Raw genomic sequence first — 13,505 nt, forward strand, 5'->3', positions numbered from 1 at the left:
GGGATTTTATGGTTGTAATTTTGGTTTCCTTCGTGTTTTCTGTTTATTAAAACCAAGCTGCAGGCAGGATATTATATGTGTGCCTACGTGTGTGTGTGTGTGTGTGTGTGTGTGTGTGTGTACTTTTAAAACTTGTTCATACAAATACAGAGCCCATAGTAAGCTATTAAGGGAAGAACTGATCAACCTTGAGCTCAGTTAATTCTTTACTAATGTGAAATTCTCAAACAACACAAACATAAACCATCAATATTAGCAGCAGTTAGGTAGTTGTTTTGTATGATCATAATTGACAAATGTAGATGAGAAGCACCAACTGTAAATTTAAGTGGGGTAAAGGAAATGACACATATGGGAAGCTTATTGTCTGTCTAATCTTGTGACATGCAGTTTAGAAATTCTTAGTCCTTTGAACACCAAGACAAGTATGCACGGACTGATGAAATGAGAGGTCTGAAAATTTTAAGTTTTTAATCACCAAGCATTTATTTTGGAAACTTACCACTGAGGTTCTAGCCGACTACAAATGCATCAGGATTGTAATAAACGTCTACCTCTTCCAACATTCTGAACTCATTCTCAGCGGCAGGTAAGAACCTCATTCCTGTTTCTCTGACATGATGACTAGTGCTAAAACTTGAATTACTTTGAAGTAGCTTAAAGAGAACCAAAGTACCTAGAAACTCTGGCTTTATACCTGGAAATATTTCTAGGTAACTTTACTCCCCAAAAGGATCTATATAATCATCATTTCTGATAAAAAGGAGAGAAAGAAAGAATTCCCCCTGCGTAAACGCTTGGAAAATACCTCTAACAACTTTTTATCTCTGCCTTTGCAATCATAGAAAGAGCACATTTTAATTGATTTAAAAATAATTTAATATTAATGGAACTTTTGTTTTCTCTTTAAGGTATTAATTTTCTTCAAGAAAAATGATTAAAAATATATATTTTATGTAATGTATCTGTTACAAAAACCTGGGTAATGTTATCTAGTAATAGAAACATCTGTCAATGTATGCTAACAAAATTATTATAAAAGAAGGTGTTAATACTCATAAAATTATAGGAGATTAGATGTTCTTTTTTAGTTTTCATCAACTAGAAAATAAACTCTATAGTTTTAAGATTTAATTAAATACAGAAAATTATGTTTTAGTCATTTTATTTGTTTCATCTACAAATGTTCCCCATCCTACTTCCAACATAAATGCCTTTTCCATATAATTTGATTTTAGATTTAAATCTTAGTAATCAATGCCTGTAGCTCCCTTGTTAAAGACCCCAATCTGTTTCCCTTTCTCTGACTGTCTGTGTGGTACTGTGACACTTGTCTATTATTCCCCTGCTGTGACACCAATGTATCTTTCCTCAAACTCGCAGAAAAAATAGCATGAGCTCGTGACCACTCAGGAATGACACCGGCAGTGCTGTGCTGTCGGCACGCTGAGGTGATGGTGGCAGGGAGTCACCTTATTCACTTGCAGTAACAGCCATTCCATCTCAGCTTAACAGGGATAACAGCGGCGAGTCTCACTGATTAGAAACCCGCTAACATATGCATCATCCTTCCTTTCCTTTCCTTTAGGATAATCCTCATCATGGGCATAAAGGCTAAAAGCCTTATTGTGTTGCTTTTAAAATTGCTGCTAAGACCTTTGATAGGGTATTGGCCCACAAATGATACATGACTAAATATATTTCCAAAAAGAAGCTTGGCTGCCTTTTCTGACCACGGCTACAAGATTTTCCTTCCAATAGCTTAGGAGCAGAGAGTGCAATTGGGTTGAGCTCTCACCCTGATCCTTCTCTGCGTTACTCCACAATATTACAAGTTACCTTTCCTCTCTCTTTTCTCCCTGTCTTTCCTTCCCCAAAAATAAGCATTAATTTTCATCTCAGTCCATAATCTCCTTAACACCGGGTCTGGGTAACTAAGGTCATGTCTATTGTTGCCCCCAAATTTTAAATATAATGCAGACTTGAAGACAATATTCATTCAGTTATTCAGTTAAACAGATGTTTGTTGAGTGCCTACTGTGTGCCAGTCACAGTTTTAGGCACTAATGTAACAACAGGAAATAGGAGAAACGTCCTGCCCTGGTGGCAGAAGTCACTGGAGAGGCTGACACTGGAGTACTGTTAATGAAAAGCTGTCCACTTCTGTCAGGTCACAAAATCCAATCCATCTACTGGATTCCAATCACTCACATACTTTCTGCTGTTTTTAATTTCTTCCTGCATTTTTTGTGTTGCTACCTGAGATTATTTTCCTTCTGCCACATCAAATCTATCATACAGCATGGTTACTGTAGCTTGTGACGATGTATTGTATTCTTGAAAAAGGCTGAGAAAATGGACGTTAAGTGTTCTTGCAACAAAAATGACAATGTCGTGAGGTAATGCCTTGTTAATTAGCTAAATCTCACCATGCCACAATGAATATGCACTTGAAAACATCGTGCTGTATACAATAAATACATGCAATTTTATATGTCGATTTTTAAAATTATTTAAAAATTATTCCCCTACTGTGACACAACATACCTTTCCCCAAACTCCCAGAAGAAAAATAGCATGAGCTCGTGACCATGTTTGTAAAAAAAGAAACAATTTCTTTTTTGTACATTCTTGTCTGCTGGCAACAAATTCTCTCAGTTTTTATATGTATGGTAATATCTATTTATCTTTCACTTTTTGAGGAATATTTTCTCTAGGTACAGAATTCTAGTTTGGCTCTTCTTTTTTTTCCTTAAGCTCTTTAAAGATATCACTCCTGACTTCTTGGTCTTATCATTTCTATGAAGACATCAGCTGTAAATCTTTGTTGCTTCTTTAGAGATCATGTTTTTCTTTGGACATTTTTAGTATTTTCTTTTGTCCCTAGTTTCAGAAGATTTTCAATAATTTGACTAGGGGTGTGTGTGTGTGTGTGTGTGTGTGTGCATGTGCATGTGTGTGCATGTGCATGTATTTCTACGATTTGCATCTTGATTTGATTGCTGTTCAATATTTTCTCTGCCTTGTTCTCTCTCGATTCTTCTGAGACTTCAATTACATGTATGTTACAATTTTTCTCCATGTCTCAGACATATTGTATATCACACACATACATATTCATATGTATACTTATGTAAACTGTACGTCTATGCATTCACAATTTTCCTGTGTTATTTTATCCTTTTTTTTTTGCTTTCTATGCTTCAGACTGTATTTTTTTCTCCTGACTAGTTCACTAATTCTTTCTTTTGTTGTATCAATCTGCTGTTAAACTTGTCTATCTAGTCTACATTTCAGTGTCACATTTTCAACTCTAGAATTTTAATTTCACTCTTTTAAATAGATACCAATTCTCTAGTAAAATGCTCTATTATGTCATCTACTTCTGAAAAAATATTAAATACAGCTGTTTCAAAGCCCATTTCTAATAACCTCAATGACTTGGTTAAATGGAGTGTTTGTTTCTACTGCTTTTCTTTGGTCAAATTTCCTGACATGCCTAGTAAATTTTTACTGAATGGCAGACATTGTGCAGACTCTGGGTGATATTATTTTTCAAGAGATTTACCCTGGCCTGTATTAGAAACAGAGAGTTGCATCAGATAACATAAATCTGATCAGGGAGTGCAACTCAATGCTGGTTGCAATTGTTGTATGGGTCTCCGGTTGTCTCTTACTCCTAAGGTATAGACTTCTAGGATTCCCACTGAGATCCTGAAGTATTTGCTAGAATCCCTCTTCACTGATATTCCCAGGCTTTAATTTCCATATCTTTAGTATGGTCTGTTTAGTCAGTAGAGAATAAAAATACTCTAAGTTTTAAAAAAAAATGCCTTTACTCTGGGGAGTGTCATGATCAGGACTATATATGGATACGATTTAGGGAGCTCAGACAGGAGGTTATAGTAATCGTTTGGATGTTAGTTAATGAAGGCTGCTGGTACAGAAAGTTAGAAGCAGGAATGCATGTGAAGAGACAGATACGGAAACTCTTATGGAAGAGGAGTGGGTGAGTAAAATAGTTGACTGTGTGAAGGTTGATGTGTCAACGTTTTTGAGCCTAGGGAGCTGAGATATGTCCTATGGACAACTGGAAAAATAAGATTGTCACTTTGAAGAGATTTTAGAGATGGAAATACACATTTGGGGGTAATAAACACATGGGTTAAGATATGAATTTGAGATGGATGAGAGCAATGGTTGAGAACACATAATGCAAGAGGAAAGAAGGATAGAAAGGCAGAAGCATAGGAGTCATATGTATTTTGGGTTGAATCTGATGACAGCTTCTCTTTTCACTTAACCAGTGTGCCACCTAATATACAAGGCACAATTCCAGCAAAGGAAAACACCTTGAACTTAAATATAGACAGTATTTAGTATCATAAGGGAACAGAGATGAAATAATTTCATGATTGCTATACTTCTAGCTCTTCTTTTCTTGTACCAGGCAAACTAAAAATTCTATCAATGTTGTGTATAGTGATGATCAGTTCTCCAGTATTAATGAAAGATCTGGTTAACTCTACTCTTATTAGAACTCTAGCCTTTTGAGGACTGAAATTACAAAACAACTTGTTGAAAAGTGTATATGGAAATCTTAAATCCAGGAGAGGCATGAGTAGAGCCATGGGAATGTGTCGGTGTTGAAAGTAAATATACTCTGTGTCAAAATGCACTGAGGGGCCAGTGGTAAGTGATAAGATAGGGAAGCTTGCTTTGGAACTCTCCTTGCAAGTGCTGGGACTGGGGTTTTAATAATATAACAATTCTTGGGGCTTTCTGACAAGGAATGCTTAAAAGCATACATCACTACAGCAGGCTTATCAATCCACTTCCAGGACAAACCCAGAAAGAATTTTCCTATATGAGTCTTCAGGCAATACATTTGCCTCAGCTGTCAGTTACATTTGCTGAAATAAACCAACTTTAGTGATCTTTTCAACATGTAGTAGTTTTAAGAACATATTGGAGTGGAAAGGAACCCATGATTTGAATTTAAAAATACCAAATTTGGCTGGGTATTTCTGTCATGTTTTAGTGTTCTATAGCTGACACTGATAGGAAATATTTTTGGAAAAAAACAGAATCAAACAGTGGAGCACTATGTCCTTGAAATACACACTTTATGACTTTTCTCTATGCACTGTGAAAGTAAACATGTATGTTTCTATATAGTTTCAGTCCCTTGATAAGAGCATAGATTTATGGATGTTTAACTTAACAGCTGTGCCCATAAAACCCAGACTGATACAGTCTTTATATGCCTGTTATATTTGAAGATCTTGTTTAGAAAATGTTTAAAGACCTTCTTCTCTTCACCATTCCTCACGCCTCCATTTAGCTCCCTTCAGTAGCTGTGTATGTTCTTTTGAATTACAGACAAGGAATGATTAAAAAAAAAAAAGAGAGACTGCATTTTCTGTTAACTGAAATGACATTCAGCCATGCAGCAATAGCCATCTTTTTGGTTTTTGTTTTGTGATCACAGATTGGCAGGTTGGTACCAACCCGTCTATAGCAGCGATTCTCACCTTGGCAGCACTTTGGTGTTGCCAGGAAGCTTTAAAAAGGTGAAAGTCCTGGGTCCTATTCAGAGGTTCTAGTTTCATTAGTTTGAGCTGAATCTGGGACATAGGGATTTTTAAAAACTCCCAGGATAGTTATAAAATACAACCTAGAAGAAACCTTAAGAAACTCAATTCCCCAAAGTAACTTTTAGAATTAACTACGTAGAAAACCTTGCCTGGATTTTCATCTCATAAATAATACTTAATCTTAATAGTTCTAGACATAGAGACTGGCCATACTTACTCAAATGTGAATTCATTGTGGGTTTGAGAGTCAGAGTGTGAAAAACAGAGGCCTATTTTATATGTGTTACTGCTGAGCTTGCCAGATTTAGCAAATAAAAATAGCGAATGTGCAGTTTGATTTGAATTTCAGATAAACGTTGAATAATTGTTTAGTGTAAGTATGTCACGTGCAATGCTTAGGATATGCTTGTACTAAAAAAATTTATTTGTTGTGTATCTGAAATTCAAATTTAGCTGGCATCCTACATTTATTGGCGGCTCTAATTACAGGACATTCAGAAAATGTTTGGCAATTCCACTTTAATCAAAGCATTTTACTTGACTTGTAACCACTCACCTATGAAACCATTTCATATAGTTCTAATCACAGTGAAGTCACACAGAACGAGCAATCTAGCCCTTGTGGCTGAGGCATTTAACCTAATTCACTAAACCTCCTGGCCTACTTTTTTCACTTAAAAAAAATCACTTTGTCTAAGATATTTATAGAAGACATCCATTCTAATTTCCTTCACCTCTTGAGTACACAGTTCGTAATTCCTCCAGCAGAGATTTATCGGCTTTCTAATACAGTTCTAGGGTAAAACCCCAGTGCCGAAGGGGTTCACTTCTCCAACACAAGTTGTCTCAACTGTCTTAATCTGTAGACCAATTTGCTCGACAGCCCCCTAAGGAAGGAACTTGTTGACTTTGGCAGTGTTTACCTTTCCTATGAACAAATTCAACATTTTCCAGACCGGCTGGCTCTTAAAAGTCACTTGAGGGCTGGGGAAACGCTGCCTCTAGGCTGCTGCAGAATGCTCCCCGCTCTGGTCTAGGAAAATCTTTGTGCTGCTCACAGCTGCTGGTGAATAATCTATGGAGTCGTGATTATTTAGAATCTGTGGAGAGGCTGTGCAGTTCCTGGAGTTAAGTTATTTTCAATAAGGAGAGTGGGAGAATCTGTCAGACAAAAAGATGGAATGTTCTGGCCTTATTTAATCGTAGTATGGACTTTTCCACAGAGAACGGAGAAAAGAACAGATTTACATTTTGTTTTCTCCTAGAGGCAAAATGTTTTTAGAAATGTCATTTTACACACCCAGCAATAACATTTAGTCTATCATGCGCTTGCACACTGCTAGCTTTCTCTTAGTATGGTTATGCATCTTTGGTATCGTTATCTTTTTTCATTTGTTAAGATTATCATTTACTCTTCAGTCCCCCAGCCACCCCTCCCTGTCCCTGACATCAAAACCCATCGAGCATTCTGGGGCAGGCTTCGTAAACTTCTCAGACGAAGGAGCCTTCCTTTGCAGGCACTAAGTAGAAGCTGACATCACTGTTAATCAAGGCATTCCAATTTATGTTTTACAGGAAGAAAGTGCAACGCATGGGCATCTGCCCTTTCATTTCTAAAGATTCTGAGATTTAATTGAATATTCTCGTTCTGTCAGCTGTGAGACTGGAATTTTGCTGATCAAGATTAGCTTGATCTGGAAAGTATCATTTACATTTATTTCCCCATGATATATTTTAATGCTATGTCTGGTAAGTTAAAAGCTTTATATTTATTTAAATAAAATGTTTTCCTCTAAGTAGCAACTTTGTTATCTTCATTTTTTGGTTTTTTTGTTTGTTTGTTTGTTTTATTTTGTTGAGACGGAGTTTCGCTCTTGTTACCCAGGCTGGAGTGCAATGGCACGATATTGGCTCACCGCAACCTCCGCCTCCTGGGTTCAAGCAATTCTCCTGCCTCAGCCTCCTGAGTAGCTGGGATTACAGGCACGTGCCACCATGCCCAGCTAATTTTTGTATTTTTAGTAGAGACGGGGTTTCACCATGTTGACCAGGATGGTCTCGATCTCTTGACCTCGTGATCCACCCACCTTGGCCTCCCAAAGTGCTCCCTTTGTTTTAAACCCAAAGGATTAATATCGTAGCTTCTCAGCCCTTCCATCTCCTCCTTGCCGCGCCCCCATCCCAGAGCTTCTGCTTCCCATAAATTTGGGGAAATGTAACTTAGCTCCAGTTGGTTTCTTGTCTCTTCTATTTTCTCTTCCTATATTAAGGGTTTTGTTTCTTTGTTTTCGTTTCTGTTTGTTTGTTTGTTTGTTCTAATTTAGAACCCTCTATCAAACATCTGTTACCATCTAGCCTGAGTCTGGGCTTTGTTGAGTTTCCATCCCCGTTGTGATTCCCACCCTTTCTCTGCACTTCTGTATGAGAATAACTGTATCCTTCCTCTTCCAAGTCTCTGCTTTGTTAGAGTCTTCCTTTCCTTCGTCAGTCCCTCCTGCTTGCCCAGAAGAGCTGCTAACAAAGAAATTGACTCTTCTGATTCTTCTGCTTATGTTTGCCACGCAGGCCAGGTCCTGGTACCACTTTGCTCTGTCACCTCAACATGGGTGGGAGTGGGGGTTTGGCTGATTCGTAATTCACTCTAGAGGCATTCCAAAGTGTTGGAACCAAACCTCTAACACTTTGATTTAATGCTTCAGAATGAACTTGAATCAACTTGGCCAAACTCACCAATTATTTGGCTCGAATGCATAAACCTGAGCTGCATTTAGCTTTATGCTCCTCCCGTCCCATGAACCCTGGAGTAGAATTCTCTTTGCGGGTGAAAGCCAGAGTTCATTCACTGCGGGGAGTCAGGGTAGCTCCTTTTCATGGTTTATAGTAAAGGCCAAAGGTGGGTATGTGAGAAAGGGACGCTGGAGCTTCGTCTCTTCCCTTTGTCTTACACAGGACTCCTCCTTCTATTTTTCTTCTTAAACAAAACCTATCTTCACTTAAAGTTTTAGATTTGAGTTTTAAAACGATTGCCATTGAAGTTATGCAAACATCCGAGTTTGTTCCACAGCTATGTTCATTTTTAGAAAGACAGTACAAGACACACCTTTAAGTTTTGTGTTTATTGGATAATACAGTTGGCCTTCTGTGTTCCTGGGTTCTGCATCTATGGATTGAACCAACCTATGATAAACGCTATTCAGAAAAGGAATTGTGTGTGTTCTAAACATATACAGACTTTTGTCTTTATTGTCGTTTTCCCCTAAACAATATCGTTTAACAACTATGTAGATAGCATTTACATTAATCTAGAGATGATTGAATGTGTACAGGAGGATGCACAGAGGTTATGTGCAATACCGTATCATTTCATATCCAGGACTCGGGCATTTGCAGATTTTCGTATCTGCTGATGTCCTGGAACCAGTCCCCCACAGATATGAAGGGACAATCATAGATGCTTTGCTAACACACAGCTCACAATGAAAGTAACACTTCCACTACCACTCAGGTAATTAACCCTCTTGAAAGCTGCTCTGTGTCCTCCTACAGGTACAGAGGAACTTAGAGTTTAGAATCCATGCTCATCCTCAAGTACCATAGCACCGCCAACATCAACTATTGTTGCAGTGTTTTTTATGACAACATTTTTTGCTCACAGAGAATGTGCCATGATGACTGGAACCGTCAAAGGGGCTGTCCCGGAGGGCACATGTCAGGGCTGCATAAACCCAGAGTCCAGCTTCTTGCTGGTTCACATCTGAGGCCAAAGCAACTACTTTCTGCCAAATAAGTCAGCAGGGACATTCTGGCAGCTTGGAAGGGAGTTTTATGTGGATGGATATTAGCAGCTTCCCAGACACAATTAAATCAGGCCAGAAACCATATTAGACACTTTTGCCAAATTTTTATTAAATCAAAGCAAACTGGGTCACTGTTTATTCCTTAACATTATTTTGGTAAAACTTAACCTAAGTCAAAGGTTAAAAGAAAAAGTTTGTCTCCCTCTTCCCACTGGTACCGCCTTTGTTGTAACAAGAACATTGATTTAGGATGCATCAGGATTACAAGCTGCTTCTCAGTCCAACCTAAAATAATCCTGAGCTGATTTTGCAATTTGTTTCCAAAACAGGTTGTATAAAAGCCATGGATTTCTGTAGCGAGATTAAACTTCTCTACGTAAATGCTTTGGCTCATGTGTAGAAATCAGCAATTGTCTTTGAAACAAGTCACCTACACAACCTGGCCCAATGTGGAAACAACTCAGATAAGAAAAACAAGCTAAAATGTTGCTTTCACTGTGGAAAACATGTATTTCTGATTCCAGTAGAAAGAGACATTTACATATGATATGCACTGTGCATAAAAGATTGAAACTGCAGAAGCCACTACTAGATGTTGTGGCTTCAGGAACTTTATTTGTTGGGCTATGCAGGAGTATAAAAATCATTATGGGGCATCATTTGTAAATGTTGGCTATGTCAACGTTGGACGTAAAGCTGGTGTTGCCACAGAAAGAAAGTGGGGCCTGGCATGAGGCACGTTATTCTGCCCATGGATCACAGGGAGGCAGCCACTGCAGGCCAGGCAGGGCCACAGGGCACAGAGCTTCAGTCAGTGTCAAAAGACAGGAGCAAGGGCACAGCATACCTAGACCCTTTATTGGGATTTCCATGGAAAAGGTGAAGGCCAAGCAAGGAAAAGGGATCAGAACTGACTCGTTTAAATAGTGCTAGGGTTTTGGCTAGAGGGGTAATCTTTAGTTGCCTTGTACCAGGCTCTAATCTGGGAGGATTCAAGGCAGGGAATACATTATTGGCTTTGTGCGTGAGAGTTAAATAAGGGATTGGGGGGATCTACAGACTCCAGACTGGCTGGTTTGTGTATGACAGACATGCTCCCAGCCCAGACGTTTGCTTAAGAAAGGGTTATCCCTGGGAGAGGCATTCTCCCTCCTGCCAGGAAGGCTTTTAAGATGTCAAGGTATCACAAAAACAGAAAACAAAATACATGATTAATGCAGCATCTCTAGTAACTTTCACGGTATTTCCGGCACTACAAATGCTAGAATACTTTATCTTTATATTTCACAATCACAAGCCATGCGGAACAAGGGCATGACATTCTGACTACGCCAGAGAAAGAAAAGGTCATCTTTTAAAACAGTTCTTCATAAGGTAGGAGGGTCTAGAATCCTAAGCACCCATGAGGGTGAGGAATCAAGTCCATGAAGACACTGCACACTGTTGTATTCACTGATCAACTTAAAATACCACGAGTAATTTTAAAGCCTCCTTGTGTTCCCAGCCTTAAAAATATCCTTATCTGTATTCCCAGAGAAAACTGACTTCTATATTTATCTTTCCTTGGTTGTTCAAAAATACATTACCTAGTATGATTGAATCCTTAAATAATGTGTAATTTAGCTTTGCATACTTGTGAACTTTATAGAAAATGAACCACAAGATAGGTGTTCTTCGCCCATGTGCTTTTTTCCCCTACTGCATTCTGTCTTGGGACTCATTCATGTTGATGGACCTAGCTGTCGATTCATTTTCAATGGGCTGTGGTATTTCACGGTAAAATATATCAAACTTGGTTATGTGAAAATTTTCATCCATTTCCTTGTGTGCATGCTTATGGGGAGGAGCTTTCAGAATGTAATCTTTAGATTAAAAGTTAGATACATCTCAAGCATTGTTTGATAACGCCAAAAGATATTCCAAATTACTTTTCATGGGTTCAGCAGTACTTGGTATTATCAGACTTCCTGATTTTTAATAATTTGGTGGGGAGGAAAACAGTGTCCCACTGTGGATTGAGTGTGCATTCTTTTTATTACTTGTGAGTTCTGGCCAACCACGTTTCCTTTTCTGTTACATACCTGCTTCTATCATTTGTTACTCTTGTAATTTACAGGAATTCTTTATATTTATGGTCTCTAATTCTTTGTCAGTACCAGGCACTGCAATTATCTTCTTTCTATTTGTGGCTTTCCTTTTCTACTTTATTTTATTTAATTAATTAATTAATTAATTAATTTATTTTGAGACGGAGTTTCGCTCTTGTTACCCAGGCTGGAGTGCAATGGCGCAATCTCGGCTCACCGCAACCTCCGCCTCCTGGGTTCAGGCAATTCTCCTGCCTCAGCCTCCCGAGTAGCTGGGATTACAGGCATGCGCCACCATGCCCAGCTAATTTTTGTATTTTTAGTAGAGACAGGGTTTCACCATGTTGACCAGGATGGTCTCGATCTCTTGATCTCGTGATCTACCTGCCTCGGCCTCCCAAAGTGCTGGGATTACAGGCTTGAGCCACCGCGCCCGGCCCTTTTCTACTTTATTAATGTCATCTTTGAGCAGCAGATTTTAATGTGGTCTAGTGTGTTAAAGTTTTCCCTTAGGATTTGTGCTTTTTCCTTTAAGAAATGTTTGTCTATCATGAAATCACAAAGAAGTACATTTTCTTCTCTAATAATTTGACTTTCGTAGTAAGCCTTCATCCATCCAGAACAAATTTGGGTGTGTTGCGTGATTTTTGTGAATTTTGTTTTCATTTGAATGGGCAGATGCCCAGAACTGTTTATTCAATAATTCATTTCTTCCCCATTGACTTATAATGCCACAGATGTCCCATATCACATATTTATACATGTCTGGATTTGTTTTTCACATCTCTTCATTTCAACTGGTCATTTGTCCACCTGTAGACTGATGTTATATGAATTACTATAGCTTAGTAGTAATTCTTGATATCTAACATGATTGATATTGCTAACCTTCTCCCTACCCTTTTTATTTATTTATTTTTTTGAGATGGAGTCTCTCTCTTGTCATCCAGGCTGGAGTGCAATTGTGCCATCTCTGCTCATCACAACCTCCACCTCCCAGATTCCAGCAATTCTCCTGCCTCAGCCTCCTGAGTAGCTGGGATTACAGGCACACACCACTATGCCTAACCAATTTTTTTTGTATTTTTAGTAGAGACAAGGTTTCGCCATGTTGGCCAGGCTGGTCTCAAACTCCTGACCTCAGGTGGTCTGCCCACCTGGGCCTCCCAAAGTGCTGGCACTACAGGCATGAGCCACCGTGCCCTGGCTCCCTTTTCCTTACTCTTCTTTTTCTTCTTAAAGTTTCTCCTCCTCCTCACCCTTCTCCTCCTCCCTCCTCTTCTTCTTCTTTCTGCTGATTCTCTTCTTTTTCTTGGTTGTCTTGGCTCTTTTGGTTTCTGATTTTCATATGTATCCTAGAATCAGTATGTATATATTAATTAAATTCAATTTTTATTTCAATAGATGTTTGGGGAACAGGTGGTGTTTGGTTACAAGAATAAGTTCTTCAGTGGTGATTTCTGAGCAGTGTACATCCAATGTGTAGTTTTTCATCCCTCACTCCTCTCCCATCCTTTCCCCTGACTCCTCAAAGTCCATTGTGTCATTCTTATGCTTTTGCGTTCTTAAAGCTTAGCTCCCACTTACAAGTGAGAACACACAATGTTTGGCTTTCTATTCCTGAATTATTTCGCTTAGAATAATGGTCTCCAATCCCATCAAAGTTGCTGCTAATGCCGTTATTTTGTTCCTTTTATGGCTGAGTAGTATTCCACAGTATATATATATTATATCTATTATATAATATAGATATTCTATATTATATAATAGATATATTAATATCTATATTAGATAATATATAATATATATATTTATATTATATATAGTATATATATAAATGTGATATGTATACATATATATATATCACGTTTTCTTTATTCACTTGTTAATTAATGGGCATTTGGTCTGGTTTCATATTTTCGCAATGGCGAATTGTGCTGCTACATGCATGCCTGTGCAAGTATCTGTGGGGATCGCTCCCATGTGAGGCCCCTAGGAAATGGGCCTCGCAATATGGTGAGCTT

The 13,505-nt window shown here is 38.4% G+C and overlaps 1 long non-coding RNA gene across 1 annotated transcript in view; it reads left to right on the forward strand.

Moving 5' to 3' along the window:
• Positions 1-264: 264 nt before the first annotated feature.
• LOC100895293 (uncharacterized) overlaps positions 265-13,505 on the forward strand; it is a 34,876-nt gene continuing 21,635 nt past the window's right edge. The window contains exon 1 of the long non-coding RNA XR_621474.5: positions 265-589. This is a non-coding gene — a long non-coding RNA (uncharacterized LOC100895293). The remainder of the gene's footprint in view (positions 590-13,505) is intronic.

Source organism: Callithrix jacchus, chromosome 7 (genome assembly GCF_049354715.1).
Source record: "Callithrix jacchus isolate 240 chromosome 7, calJac240_pri, whole genome shotgun sequence".
NCBI classification, from domain to species: Eukaryota; Metazoa; Chordata; class Mammalia; order Primates; family Cebidae; genus Callithrix; species Callithrix jacchus.